Below are 13,194 nucleotides of genomic sequence, written 5' to 3' on the forward strand. Positions count from 1 at the left end.
ATTTTTCTCTAGGGTGGTACTACAGTGCTGGAAGAACGGGCATTCGAGCTATTGCCCAACAGTTTGGATATCCAAGTTTAATGCATTCGTAGGCCTGTCTCCCTGTTACATCTAGCATGCTTACCTCTCAAAACATTTAGAAGCCTTAGTCTTTCTTGGCTTTGTGCTAATGGGATTCCGTCAGGGAACAGTGATGGAAATTCCTAACTGTGTTACATGATCTCAAGCTGACCCATGATGTTGGGCAATATGGGACCTTTTACTTTTAGATGTTTTTGCTGTCTTTACAATATGCATCCTCCATTTCACAATAGGCAAATGGCTGTTATGCACTGATTTCCACCTGAACCTCCCATGTCCCAACATTATTTTCATCAAATAGATGCAACTGCTGGTTGGTATCATAAGGTCTTTTGGCATTTTTTATGTGCTTTGTTCGACCCATCTGAGCTTCAGCATATTTACGAGTTGTGTCTTTCTGCCGTCAAGGCCAGGATGGTAAGAAGATGTCCTGTGTTTTCCCATTCGCTGAGGACGTCATTTAAGATGATGGTGTCATTTGAGATGTCATCAATTATGTCATTTAACCTGTCATGAATGAGGTATATGTGAGGTCATAAGCAGTGCATAGTGTGGGCCCAACTTGTAGATAGGTCAGTAAAGTTAACTCAATGAATTAATCAACATTTAGAGAGCACTGCAAATCACCTGTGAGGGCATCGAGGTGCTGGAGCTGATTGCTGATGCGTGGAGGTTTGATCATTCAAACATCCAGATTTTTTGTTCTCTTCTGAATTGCTGGAGTGACGATGCGGTCCTGAGGTGCTGCAGGAGGTTGTTCCAAGCCTTGGCAGGTGTGAGAAGGAGCATCCACTGCTGTTAGCTTGACAGATCCGTGGGGTGTTTGTGGGGGAGAGGGAAGCTGAACGGAGGTGTCTGGTTGGATGGTGGAAGGTCAGACATTTGTTGAAGTAGGCTGGTCCTTCTTTGCACAGTGTCTTGTAGCCATGGGTCAACATCTTGAACTGGCATCTCTTCTGAATTGGGAGCCAGTGTATTTTCTTGAGATAGGGTGAGATGTGGGTCCTTTTGTGGAGGTCGAGTATGAATCTTGTCGCTGAGTTCTGCACTGTCTTGAGTCTCTTCAGGAGCCTTGCGGTGATGCTTACGTAGAGCATATTTCCGTAGTCCAGTCTGCTGGTGATGAGGGCCTGCACGATGGTGCTTCTAGTGTTTACCAGGAGCCACCTGAAGATTTTGCGGAGAATGTGTAGGGTGTGGAAGCAGGCGGATTAGACTGCTTTGACTTGTTTCTTCATGGATAGTTTGCTATCCAGGATGATGCTGAGGTTGAGGGCATTTTGTTGGATTGGGGTTGGGGGAATGCTGAGCAAAAACAAACTCAGGCAAAAAACAGGAATGTAGAAGCCAAACAGTTTGAGGGAAAACTACGCCAAGGATGCCAGGTCTAACTGTCTGCCAATGTGAGCAGGAGCTGGGAACTTGAGACTGGGCTCAGCTCTACTTGTGCTCAGGGTGAGCCAATTGCTTACCTCTAATCCTAGCACAGGTGTTGCTTTTGTCAGTACTTGTCCACTCTCAAAACTGTCTCACAGACACACACTGAACATACCAGACTAGTGGGAGACTGAAAGTGCCCACCCTTGCATGCCTAGTATGGATCTGTATGTTGCTCTGTTTAATTTCTACTATCTGGCTCATCAATAGGACTGCAGCCAGCCTGTCTGTTATTCGCTCCCTCCAATCCCCTTGGCTTGTGGGGCACAGAACACTCCCTAATAGAGGAGCTGCTCATGGTTCTTTCAATACTTTAGTTATTGTGCTTTCTACTTCATACATATTTGCTCTCTTACCAAAACTTAGCATTGTCTTTTGAGGCATGTCTCTCTTAGTTGTACTGATTGAAGTTTTGCTAGCTCATTTGCACATCTCTGAAAAGTAATCTTTGTGTTTGACCCTGCTACTGAACCAGGAGCGGGGGGATACCTTTAGGGAAAAGTTGGGTTTACACCTGTGGTCCTTCTGACCAGGTGACCTGAGAACTCATTCTTTATTGTATTGCAGCATTTGTATAGATCTTATTACCGCTATCTGGGGCGCTGCAGCACTTGCCTACATGGGATGCATGTTATACTGTGTAGGGAGTGTGGATTAAAGATGTTGTCTTTGTTGTTATCATATGTGGGAAGTGGTCCATGTCATGCTTGATGACCACTGAGGTGCAGTTATTGTGTTATAGGATGCAGCACATAGCAGTGTGGTGGAGGATGAAGTGTGAGAGGCAGGCAAAGAGTTTTGTGGTTTTCAGTATGCTAGTAGCTTTGAACAGTTTTGCAGGCCCCTTTATGGTATTTCTCATGATATAGTCGGCTTAGCTGGTTACCGCATATGAGTTGTCTACTCTGAGATTTTGTTTATAAGTAGTGGTCCTGAGCTGGCTGGATTGGAGCGAGAGGGAATTGGAGAGATCTGTTTGGATGGGCATTTTTATTATCATCCCATATCTGAGTGCCTTTTTGAGATGTAAAGAGGCTGTCAGATTGTGTAGATAATTGCAACCTGCAGTAGTGGACTATATTAAAGTCTTCCAAACTGTCCAGCAATACGTGAAAGATCTCTTCAGTTATTCCATGGCTGTTCGTTTGGTGATGTCTTGTTTTTTGGCTGTACAAGGCTGGTGATGGACATCCTTCATAGCAGATCTGTCTTTTTGTGAATTAAAGAGGAATACGTTATAATTTGCTGCTGACCGCTGCATATTATAGTTTTAATATCATTACGGCCATAGCTGCTATATTTTCAAGTACATAACGATTGACATCAAGACTGAGGCCTCTCAATCCCGTAGCCTACCTTGTGGATTCCGCACACTTAGACAGACATACGAGTCAGTGGGGAATGCAGGGGTATCTCCATTGACCTAAAAGTCTTGTATTTTCTAAAACCATTTGCAGCTAAATGTGATCATGTTTTATGTCGGCAGCTTGTAAGATGTTTAGTTGCTCTGCTTGTCAGACTCCGGAGAAACATTATCTGTCCGTCAGCATCAATTGATACCACTAGAAAATAATGATTTGCTCGGGGTAAACTTAACACTTCAGCAGACTGGCCCATTAGTTGCGATGACTAACACAGCTATAGCTGATTGGGGGGTGCTTTAGGTGATCTATCTGTTTCTTGCTGGGAAAGTGTAGGAAAATTAAAATGATGTATCCTTTCACCCTTCTTGACTTTGTCCTCTGGTTCAATGCCATCTTTTTTGTGTCATGCCATATTACCAGGTCTGGGGGCTTAGTGGACTAATGCATCCACTCATGGCCACAAGTCCAAGTCCTGGTGGGTCCGCTCAGCCTTTCATCCTTCTGAGGTCGATAAAATAAGTACCATTGAGTTGGGTAACAATAAACATCTGTTATTTAGCGTCAAGATACCCCTGGGTGAATGTGTGCTTTACAAATACACATGTTATGTCACCTTAGATGCTTGGTATATAGTGCGCCGGTACCGCCCGGTGACTTCATAGCACTGTGAGTCCAAACACAAATACTTGTTGAACTTAGGGTGTGTGTGAGAAAAAAGAAAACTACTTGCCGTTTCAAAGTTGTGAAGTAAAGGTGCTCCAGATGTAAACACCACACTGTGAAAGTTCTCCTGGAGGACTGAAGAGAGTTTATTTAGCCAGTTTAAGTCCCCCCAAGGGGACTTGACACAAGTGCTTATTTTGAGCCGGTGGTTTTCGGTACTCAACACCGGCACTTAATCATCAACACCTGCGCTTCTCATGAGCAGCAGTTAAGGACACATTTGTTTATGGTAGGCACGGGGGATTAAGGGTCAGATGTACAACCATTTTTAGCAGTCACAAATGGAAATTAAGGCCGTTTGAGACCTATTACCGACTCGCAAAATAGGGTTTGTGAGTCGCTATTAGGAAGGGCTGTGCCAAGGGAGTCCCTGCCTAATAGTTAAAAAACATACCATGTTTTAGACCATTTGAAGCTGAACGGCCAAAAAACTGTAAGCACACAATATGAACATAACAATTTTCACAAGTCTGATTTCCTTTATTACTCAACATAATCCTTAAAATATACTGGACTTTTGATTTCCCTCTTGGATTTAATAATAGATCATTATTCCCCACTACCATCCACCTGCACCGCTTCTTTACTCACTCCAGTTGTTCTCTTTACACCCACACTCCCTTCTCCTTCAATCTGCCCCCTACACCAATTCAACCAGTTACTTCTTAATGTGTATTACAATGTACATTTATAACATTGCTCTGTTTCTGTATGGCAGAATAGGTTGGGAATGCGGGGACTTGATGTATACTGACTATCACTTTACTATTACTGTTTTCTGTTCTAAGAATGGATAGCTCTGTTACTTGTGATAGACATTCAATATGGACAGGTTACTCCAACCAATGTGTCAACCTACTACTGTATACCTCTTACAAATGGGCTTAGGGCTACACTTGGTGTTATTCATCACATCTAGTCTATTCCACATCTATATTTACAGACGCATAGCTCGCACTAAACAACGGACTGGGAGACTACTTGTCTATGACCATTGCTTTTCAACCTATTGATACACTTGGTGCCTTATACTTTTTGATCTGTATATAACTATGGACTTTTGACCTTTGAACTTTGATCTTAGCACTCTGGCAGTGTTCTAATATCGCATTTCCCTTCACTTATAAATTCCTTGCTATATCCACTGTGATGGGGTACCCACTCTGAATGGCTGCCATGCACTAGATGCAGGAGTTCCTCTTTTACTAATTTTCACGCTTCCTGTTGTCACCTTTATTTTCTTGTGTCGCATAAGTCTAAATAACTGAAAGAATAATGGATATAGATGTCTCTGGCAGCTTTATACTAATATCCCTCCTTACTGGTACGCTTAAGTTCCTCATAGTAACTACTGGGCATGGGGACCCACTCTAAAATAGCTGCCATGCATCCAACATGGACTTACTAGCCTCTTTTCTATTTCTGAAATTAGTGCCTGTTTGCCACTCTAAAATGGCCACCATGCATCCAACATGGACTTACTAGTCTCTTTTCTATTTCTAAAATCGATGCCTGTTAGCCATTTTTTACTTAAAATAACTGAGAGAATAATTGATATAGATCTTTCTGTCAGTTTTACACTGATAGCCCTCCTTAGTGTTAAGTTTAAGTTCCTCATAGTAACTATAGGCATGGAGACCCACTTCAAAATGGCCGCCATGCACCCAACATGGACTCACTAGTCTCTTCTCTATTTTTAAGATCAATGACTGTTTGCCATTTGTTACTTCCTGGGTCGGATGACCCTCCACACTTGCCGCTTACCTTTAAATATGAAGGCTTCACTTGCACCCGGTTCCTTACTTGGACCAGTATGCCACGAGAAAGCGGACTCATCTGAATAGCTGCGGGTAAGGGTTTGTGCTGCCATTAGGGGAAACACTTTCCCCTGAAATGTTTTATGTAACTTTAGCTCAAACAGTCCGACTTTGGGGACGTTTTTTGTAACTAAATCCAGGTACTTTATCTTTATTTACAGGGGCATACTTCAGCCCAGAGTTGACAAACAATAGACTTATAAGTAAGTTTTATTTATTTCAGACCTTTTACCTTCTTCTCTTCTACCTCTTAAATGGGTTGGCCGCCCTCTGGGACTCAGTTTAACATAGTATGATTGACCGTATCTTACTTGGCAAACTCTTCTAATGTTCACTATAGATACTTGGGTGCTTCATATTTTGGTACAGGCTCTCAAACTGTATTAAACAGATAACGATTGTACCTTATTTGGTGAATTCTCATAAATGTCACTACAGGTACTGGGGCATTTATACTTTGGTACTGGCATTTGTTATACTGCAGTAAATAGATAATGAAATAACATATCTATACAATCTAAAATTTCCATATCTAACTTACGGAATTTCCTTTTATCTAGAAGGACATATCACTGCCCTTCAGTTGCACATTGCGTGTACCAAGTAATCAAGCAACTTACAGGCATACAACATATTTTGACGTAAGTGACACATTAGCACTAATGTCTTTTCAAACACCAAGCGCAAACTTCGATATATCATTTTGCACATATGTCTTATATTTTGATTACCAGGACAACCTTACACAGATTAGGAATGGAGGACTACCTATTTGGAGAATCGCCTCATGAATTGTGACGAGTTCATGCCCTTATCCTACGCTCTTTCTGACCAGCACTTTAATGTGGAGTAACTTTTCACAGTTATTTAAATCGAACCAAACTAAATAGAAGAATGCCTGCAGCTTCTTCTCTTACTCACCGTTTTATTTTACTTATGTGTTTGCAATCTCAGTTGAGAAGTCTAGACCAAATGAACTGCTGAAATAGTTTCTCCCTGTGGCTCTTCCACGACGTTTGAAAGACATCAACAGATTTCAAACAGCACATATAAGGTGCTTATTTATACATTATCCTCTCTTAACTATTCATTAAGGACATACCGGCTACATATAACTATTTACCTTTATGTCTTAGGACTTATTTCTTGGCTACTCTTTTTCGTTATGAAGACGACACAACATTGGTGGATTCTCTACCCCCCCTCCCCTTAAGTACCTAAGGTTAGAATCCTCCTTACTATATGATATTGGGCTTGGGTTCCAGCGTGCTCTATTAAAAAAAATTGCATTTTACCATGAATAGTACTCACTTTTAGGTGTTGTTTGCTCCGCATGTTGCCTTCTGAGTATATCTACCTTTCCTTACCAGATTTTACTACACTTAAGTCCTATTTTCCCACCTGTTCTACTAATCCCCTTTGAGAATGATATAATGGTCCATCCATTGATATGCACACATCTCAATAATGCTACGGCTTTTTTGTACTCTCTCACATCACTCTGAGATTTTCTTCACATGGGCCTTCGCTTTTACTTTCTTTGTATAAAGCGGTACTGGGTTGATCCATATGTATTTACTGAATGTCCCTTAAATCAATTATTCATAAATGCTATTACTATTATTGCAGCCTTGAAGAAGTTACGAATGTAACGAAACACGTGTTGGCTGTCGTGTCTCTATTTCACCGTGCTGTTCTGTTCTTCCAGCAACAAGAACTGGACCTTGAAAAAATAACTGTATAAGCATGAAATGTTTTTGAATTTTTTTCTTCTTGTATGAATATATGTACAGTATGTATTGACTAAATGTCACATTGATTATTAAATTTGAGAGAACCCCAGTACAAATCCAAATATTGTCATATCCTGTGATTTGAGTGATTGATAGAATACATAGATCTTGTGTTTCAACTTAAAAAAATCAATGTTGTAGTAATATTGTTGAGTGCCGGGGTACATCTGCCTGTCTAAATACTAATGTAATCAGCAATAGCCACCTGCTTTTTTCCTTCCTTCACCTCCATCCTACCTGCTGCCATTATACCTCATAATTCTGTTAAAATTCCACACAAGTCCATCACTTATTTTTGCAGAATTTGTGTAAAACTCTGCAACATTTAACTGGTCAGACTACTTACTTTCAGACTTCTTCACTCCCCATGGAAACTTCACACATACCATATCACCCTTCTTTACCACCATATCCTTATTGCCCCACTTTCTATCAGTATAGTCCTCATATTTACTCTGTGCCTTCACAATATTCTCTCTTACAACTTCTGGAGACCACTGCTGTAAATGAGATTGAGCCATCCAACATTGGTTGTCCTTCATAAAAGGCACTTCCTCTATCATATTAGCGAAAGGGCTATACCCAGTTACAGAGTTACATCCACACACATCTGGCCCTAAGAGGTCTTTACAACTACATCTACAGCATTGTCTCTCCTTGTTTTTAACAAGACTCTTCTTGGTATCATCTTGAACTTTAGATTTGTCTCTTTTACCTTTCAGCTGAACTTTACAGACCACATCCTTGGACTCTGCCTTTGAAGTTATCCCAGTCGCTTTTCAATCAGTCAATCAATCAATCAATCAGGATTTATGAAGTACGGCTAATCACCCGATAGGGTATCCTGATGCTTGCAGGTCCTTGGGGCTTATTTGAACAGCCAGGTTTTGATGGCCATTCGGAATTCCAGAAGTGAGGTGATGGTCCGGAGGTGCTTGGGGAGGTTGTTCCAGGTCTTTGCCGTGATGTGGGAGAAGGAGTGACCTCCACTTCTGCTTCGGTAGATGCAGGGGGTATGGGTAAGTGAAAGGGAGGCAGAGTGTAGTATACTTGATGGTTGGTGGAAGTTCAGACGGTGGTTAATATAGGCGGGTCCTTGGTTGTGTAAAGCCTTGTGTGCATGGGTCAGCAGCTTGAATTGGCATCTCTTCTGTATGGGGAGCCAGTGGAGTTGTTCCACACAATAAGAGGGGGAGGAGGAAAACCCCTAAGTCGACCTCCTCTATAATTGACTAATCACACACAGAGAAGTAAGAGTGAGAAAATCGCTTTTTTGAGGTTTAGTAGCAAAGTTAAGGTTTTGAAAAACTGCCCTCACCCACAATAAATTGTGGCATGCTTTATCATTGGGTTGCTAAACACACCCCTGCGCAGACCAAAGCACGGGGTGGAGCAATAGGGTGGGGAAAGCAATACAAACACATAGAAGAGTAGGGTTCAAGCAAAGAATAAGTGCAGACAAACAAATATAATGCAAAACTAACTCACGAACTAACTAACTTACTATGTTTATGGACTTGAGGGGCCTGAAAGTGAACACATCTAAAATTTACAAACCAAAATGTGGCAAGAATAGTGCTAAATGTTGCGATATTTTTATTGACAACATTAAAGTGGAATATATTAACAGCTTCCCATATTTAGGCATCCATTTTGACTATTGGGGGACTTGGTCCCCTGCAGTGCTGGGGAGGAAACTGCTGGGCAGAAGACCGGTGCCAGAATTGGTAAAAATATATAAAGCAAAGTGCCTTTCCACAGCCATGTATGGAGCAGGCATTTGGGGTTATACGAACGCTCAGCCGTTACAATTGATAGAGAACGCGTTTACAAGATATTTATTGGCCGTTTTACCTGCCATTCTGAGCTTGGTTTGCCGTATATTGCAGATCTGATGAAAATTGAACCAATTTTGCTTTGGCATAAGGTATGGGCTTCCGCACAGACTAATTTTAATCAAGATATTGTTAACGGCTGCCTAAAGCTGTATAGGGTGTCCTCTATCTCCTGTCTAGATTATATTAGAAAATTCATGAGTGACATTAGACACTCTGAATATTTTGATAGGCCTGAAAGTATTGTAGCAATCTCGAGAAAGACATTAAAAGCAGGCTGTCTAGCACATTTACAATCAATTAGACTTTCTCTAGAGATTGTTAAACCTACAGTCTTGGACAACCATTTGATGCTATCATGCCACAGTATTCAGCCCTATCTAGTCTGTGTACCTGGGAGCTACAACCGAATGCTGTTGACTCGCTTTTGTTTGGGGTCTTTATAGACTTACAAGTTTCCCAGTTACCAATGATTGGTCTAAGAACTTGGGTGTCTGTCCATATGATGATATATCACAACAATCTATGCTGCATATCATTTTATTTTGCAAGTTTTATTCTCTCCCAAGAAAAAGACTTAAAGTACCGATTTTAAAAACCTTGGGTTCCAGACTATGTCGCACAGCGCTCCTGGCGTTACAAGTTTTTGAAGACAAAGGTGCCGATCACGATCCGGCAAAAACCGGGTACGAACCGTCGGACGGAGCATAATCTCCGTCCGACGCGTACCCGGTCGTCAATTTTTACAAACAAGGAATTACGATTCGCACGGGTACACCAGTACCGTACGAATCGTAAAATGCCCGACCGACCAAAAAAAACCTACCAATGCGATCCGGAAAAGCGCCGACCTGACGTCGGGACGCTCGCAGCCAGCCATTCACGACCCAGGAATCACGATTCGCACCGACGTCACCCCGCACGGTGAATATTTTGCGGCAGCCAAAAACTGCCGGGAAATCAGGACGACGCGAACAAGGACCACCAGTACGCGACGGACAGACGACGACGCGAACAAGGAGGACCAGTACGCGACGGACACACAGGACCACGCGACCAAGGAGGACCCGTACGCGACAGGACGACGCGATCAAGGAGGACCCGTACGCGACAGGACGACGCGATCAAGGAGTACCAGTACGCGACGGACAGACATGGACCCGAACCTACGAGTCATCCCTGCCCTCATAGCAGTCCACCTCCTCTACAGGTTACGACGCAGACGCCGCAGAAGGTCAGAATAACTAAGGGAGGGGGGAAAGTGGGGTGGGGTGGGGGTGGCAGGACCAGGGCAGGCCACAAAACAACCACATAAGTCACACACCACACATGGCCTGGACATACCTGACTCCCATGCCCTGGTCACCACGAGGGGGTGGGGGCGTGTCCTGATAAGCCAGCGACCGCCACAACGGAAGTCCGTCACCACGCGAACCGGCAACACAACCAGACAGGTACGTCCCGTACCCACGCCTGAAGAGCGTGGGTACGAGTCGTACCACGCCCACACACGTCACCCCAACAATGGCGGGACGGATCGCACCCACGTGGTAAAGGCCTGGGTACGGGCCGCACAAGCATCACATAGCGTGGGGACGTATATGTACGGACCCTACCCCCACCCCGTATGCAAGGAGCGCACCCCCCACCCCAACAGTGAAAGTACGAGCCGTACCCCCACCCGCGTATGCATGGAGCGTACCCCCAGCCCAACAGTGTAAGTACGACCCGTACCCTCACCCGCATATGCATGGAGCGTACCCCCCATGCCAACAGTGTAAGTACGACCCGTACCCCCACCCGCGTATGCATGGAGCGTAACCCCCATGCCAACAGTGTAAGTACGACCCGTACCCCCACCCGCCTATGCATGGAGCGTACCCCCATGCCAACAGTGTAAGTACGACTCCTACACCCACCCGCGGACTCACGGACCGTACCCCCACCCCAACAGTGTAAGTACGACCCGTACCCCCACCCGCGTATGCATGGAGCGTACCCCCCAGCCCAACAGTGTAAGTATGACCCGTACCCTCACCCGCGTATGCAAGGAGCGTACCCCCCACCCCAACAGTGTAAGTACGACCCGTACCCCCACCCGCGTATGCATGGAGCGTACCCCCCAGCCCAACAGTGTAAGTACGACCCGTACCCCCACCCGCGTATGCATGGAGCGTACCCCCCATGCCAACAGTGTAAGTACGACCCGTACCCCCACCGGCGTATGCATGGAGCGTACCCCCCATGCCAACAGTGTAAGTACGACCCGTACCCCCACCCGCCTATGCATGGAGCGTACCCCCCATGCCAACAGTGTAAGTACGACTCCTACCCCCACCCGCGGACTCACGGACCGTACCCCCACCCCAACAGTGTAAGTACGACCCTTACCCCCACCCGCGTATGCATGGAGCGTACCCCCCAGCCCAACAGTGTAAGTACGACCCGTACCCTCACCCGCGTATGCAAGGAGCGTACCCCCCACCCCAACAGTGTAAGTACGACCCGTACCCCCACCCGCGTATGCATGGAGCGTACCCCCCAGCCCAACAGTGTAAGTACGACCCGTACCCCCACCCGCGTATGCATGGAGCGTACCCCCCATGCCAACAGTGTAAGTACGACCCGTACCCTCACCCGCGTATGCATGGAGCGTACCCCCCATGCCAACAGTGTAAGTACGACCCGTACCCCCACCCGCCTATGCATGGAGCGTACCCCCATGCCAACAGTGTAAGTACGACCCGTACCCCCACCCGCGTATGCATGGAGCGTACCCCCCATGCCAACAGTGTAAGTACGACCCGTACCCCCACCCGCGTATGCAAGGAGCGTACCCCCCAGCCCAACAGTGTAAGTACGACCCGTACCCCCACCCGCGTATGCAAGGAGCGTACCCCACACCCCAACAGTGTAAGTACGACCCGTACCCTCACCCGCGAACTCACGGACCGTACCCCCACCCCAACAGTGTAAGTACGACCCGTACCCCCACCCGCGTATGCAAGGAGCGTACCCCCCAGCCCAACAGTGTAAGTACGACCCGTACCCTCACCCGCGTATGCAAGGAGCGTACCCCACACCCCAACAGTGTAAGTACGACCCGTACCCTCACCCGCGTATGCATGGAGCGTACCCCCACCACACCAGTGTAAGTAGACTCGTACCCTCACCTCGAATGCATTGAGCGTACCCCCACCGTGTATGTTCCAAGCGTACATATCCTGAAATCGGAGGTGTGTGTGCAGAGTCCACCCAGCAGTGCCCTGAGACAGGAGGGGTGGGTGTGGAGTCCTCCCAGCAGTGCCCTGAGACAGGAGGGGTGGGTGCCTATCACTAACAGCAGTGCCCTGAGACAGGAGGGGTGGGTGCCTATCACTCCCAGCAGTGCCCTGAGACAGGAGGGGTGTGTGCAGAGTCCACCCAGCAGTGCCCTGAGACAGGAGGGGTGGGTGCCTATCACTCCCAGCAGTGCCCTGAGCCAGGAGGGGTGTGTGCAGAGTCCTCCCAGCAGTGCCCTGAGACAGGAGGGGTGGGTGCCTATCACCAACAGCAGTGCCCTGAGACAGGAGGGGTGGGTGCCTATCACTCCCAGCAGTGCCCTGAGCCAGGAGGGGTGTGTGCAGAGTCCTCCCAGCAGTGCCCTGAGACAGGAGGGGTGGGTGTGGAGTCCTCCCAGCAGTGCCCTGAGACAGGAGGGGTGGGTGTGGAGTCCTCCCAGCAGTGCCCTGAGCCAGGAGGGGTGTGTGCAGAGTCCTCCCAGCAGTGCCCTGAGACAGGAGGGGTGGGTGCCTATCACTAACAGCAGTGCCCTGAGACAGGAGGGGTGGGTGTGGAGTCCTCCCAGCAGTGCCCTGAGACAGGAGGGGTGGGTGTGGAGTCCTCCCAGCAGTGCCCTGAGACAGGGGGGGTGGGTGTGGAGTCCTCCCAGCAGTGCCCTGAGCCAGGAGGGGTGTGTGCAGAGTCCACCCAGCAGTGCCCTGAGACAGGAGGGGTGGGTGCCTATCACTCCCAGCAGTGCCCTGAGCCAGGAGGGGTGTGTGCAGAGTCCTCCCAGCAGTGCCCTGAGACAGGAGGGGTGGGTGCCTATCACCAACAGCAGTGCCCTGAGACAGGAGGGGTGGGTGCCTATCACTCCCAGCAG

Source organism: Triturus cristatus, chromosome 1_1 (genome assembly GCF_964204655.1).
Source record: "Triturus cristatus chromosome 1_1, aTriCri1.1, whole genome shotgun sequence".
Classification (NCBI taxonomy): Eukaryota; Metazoa; Chordata; class Amphibia; order Caudata; family Salamandridae; genus Triturus; species Triturus cristatus.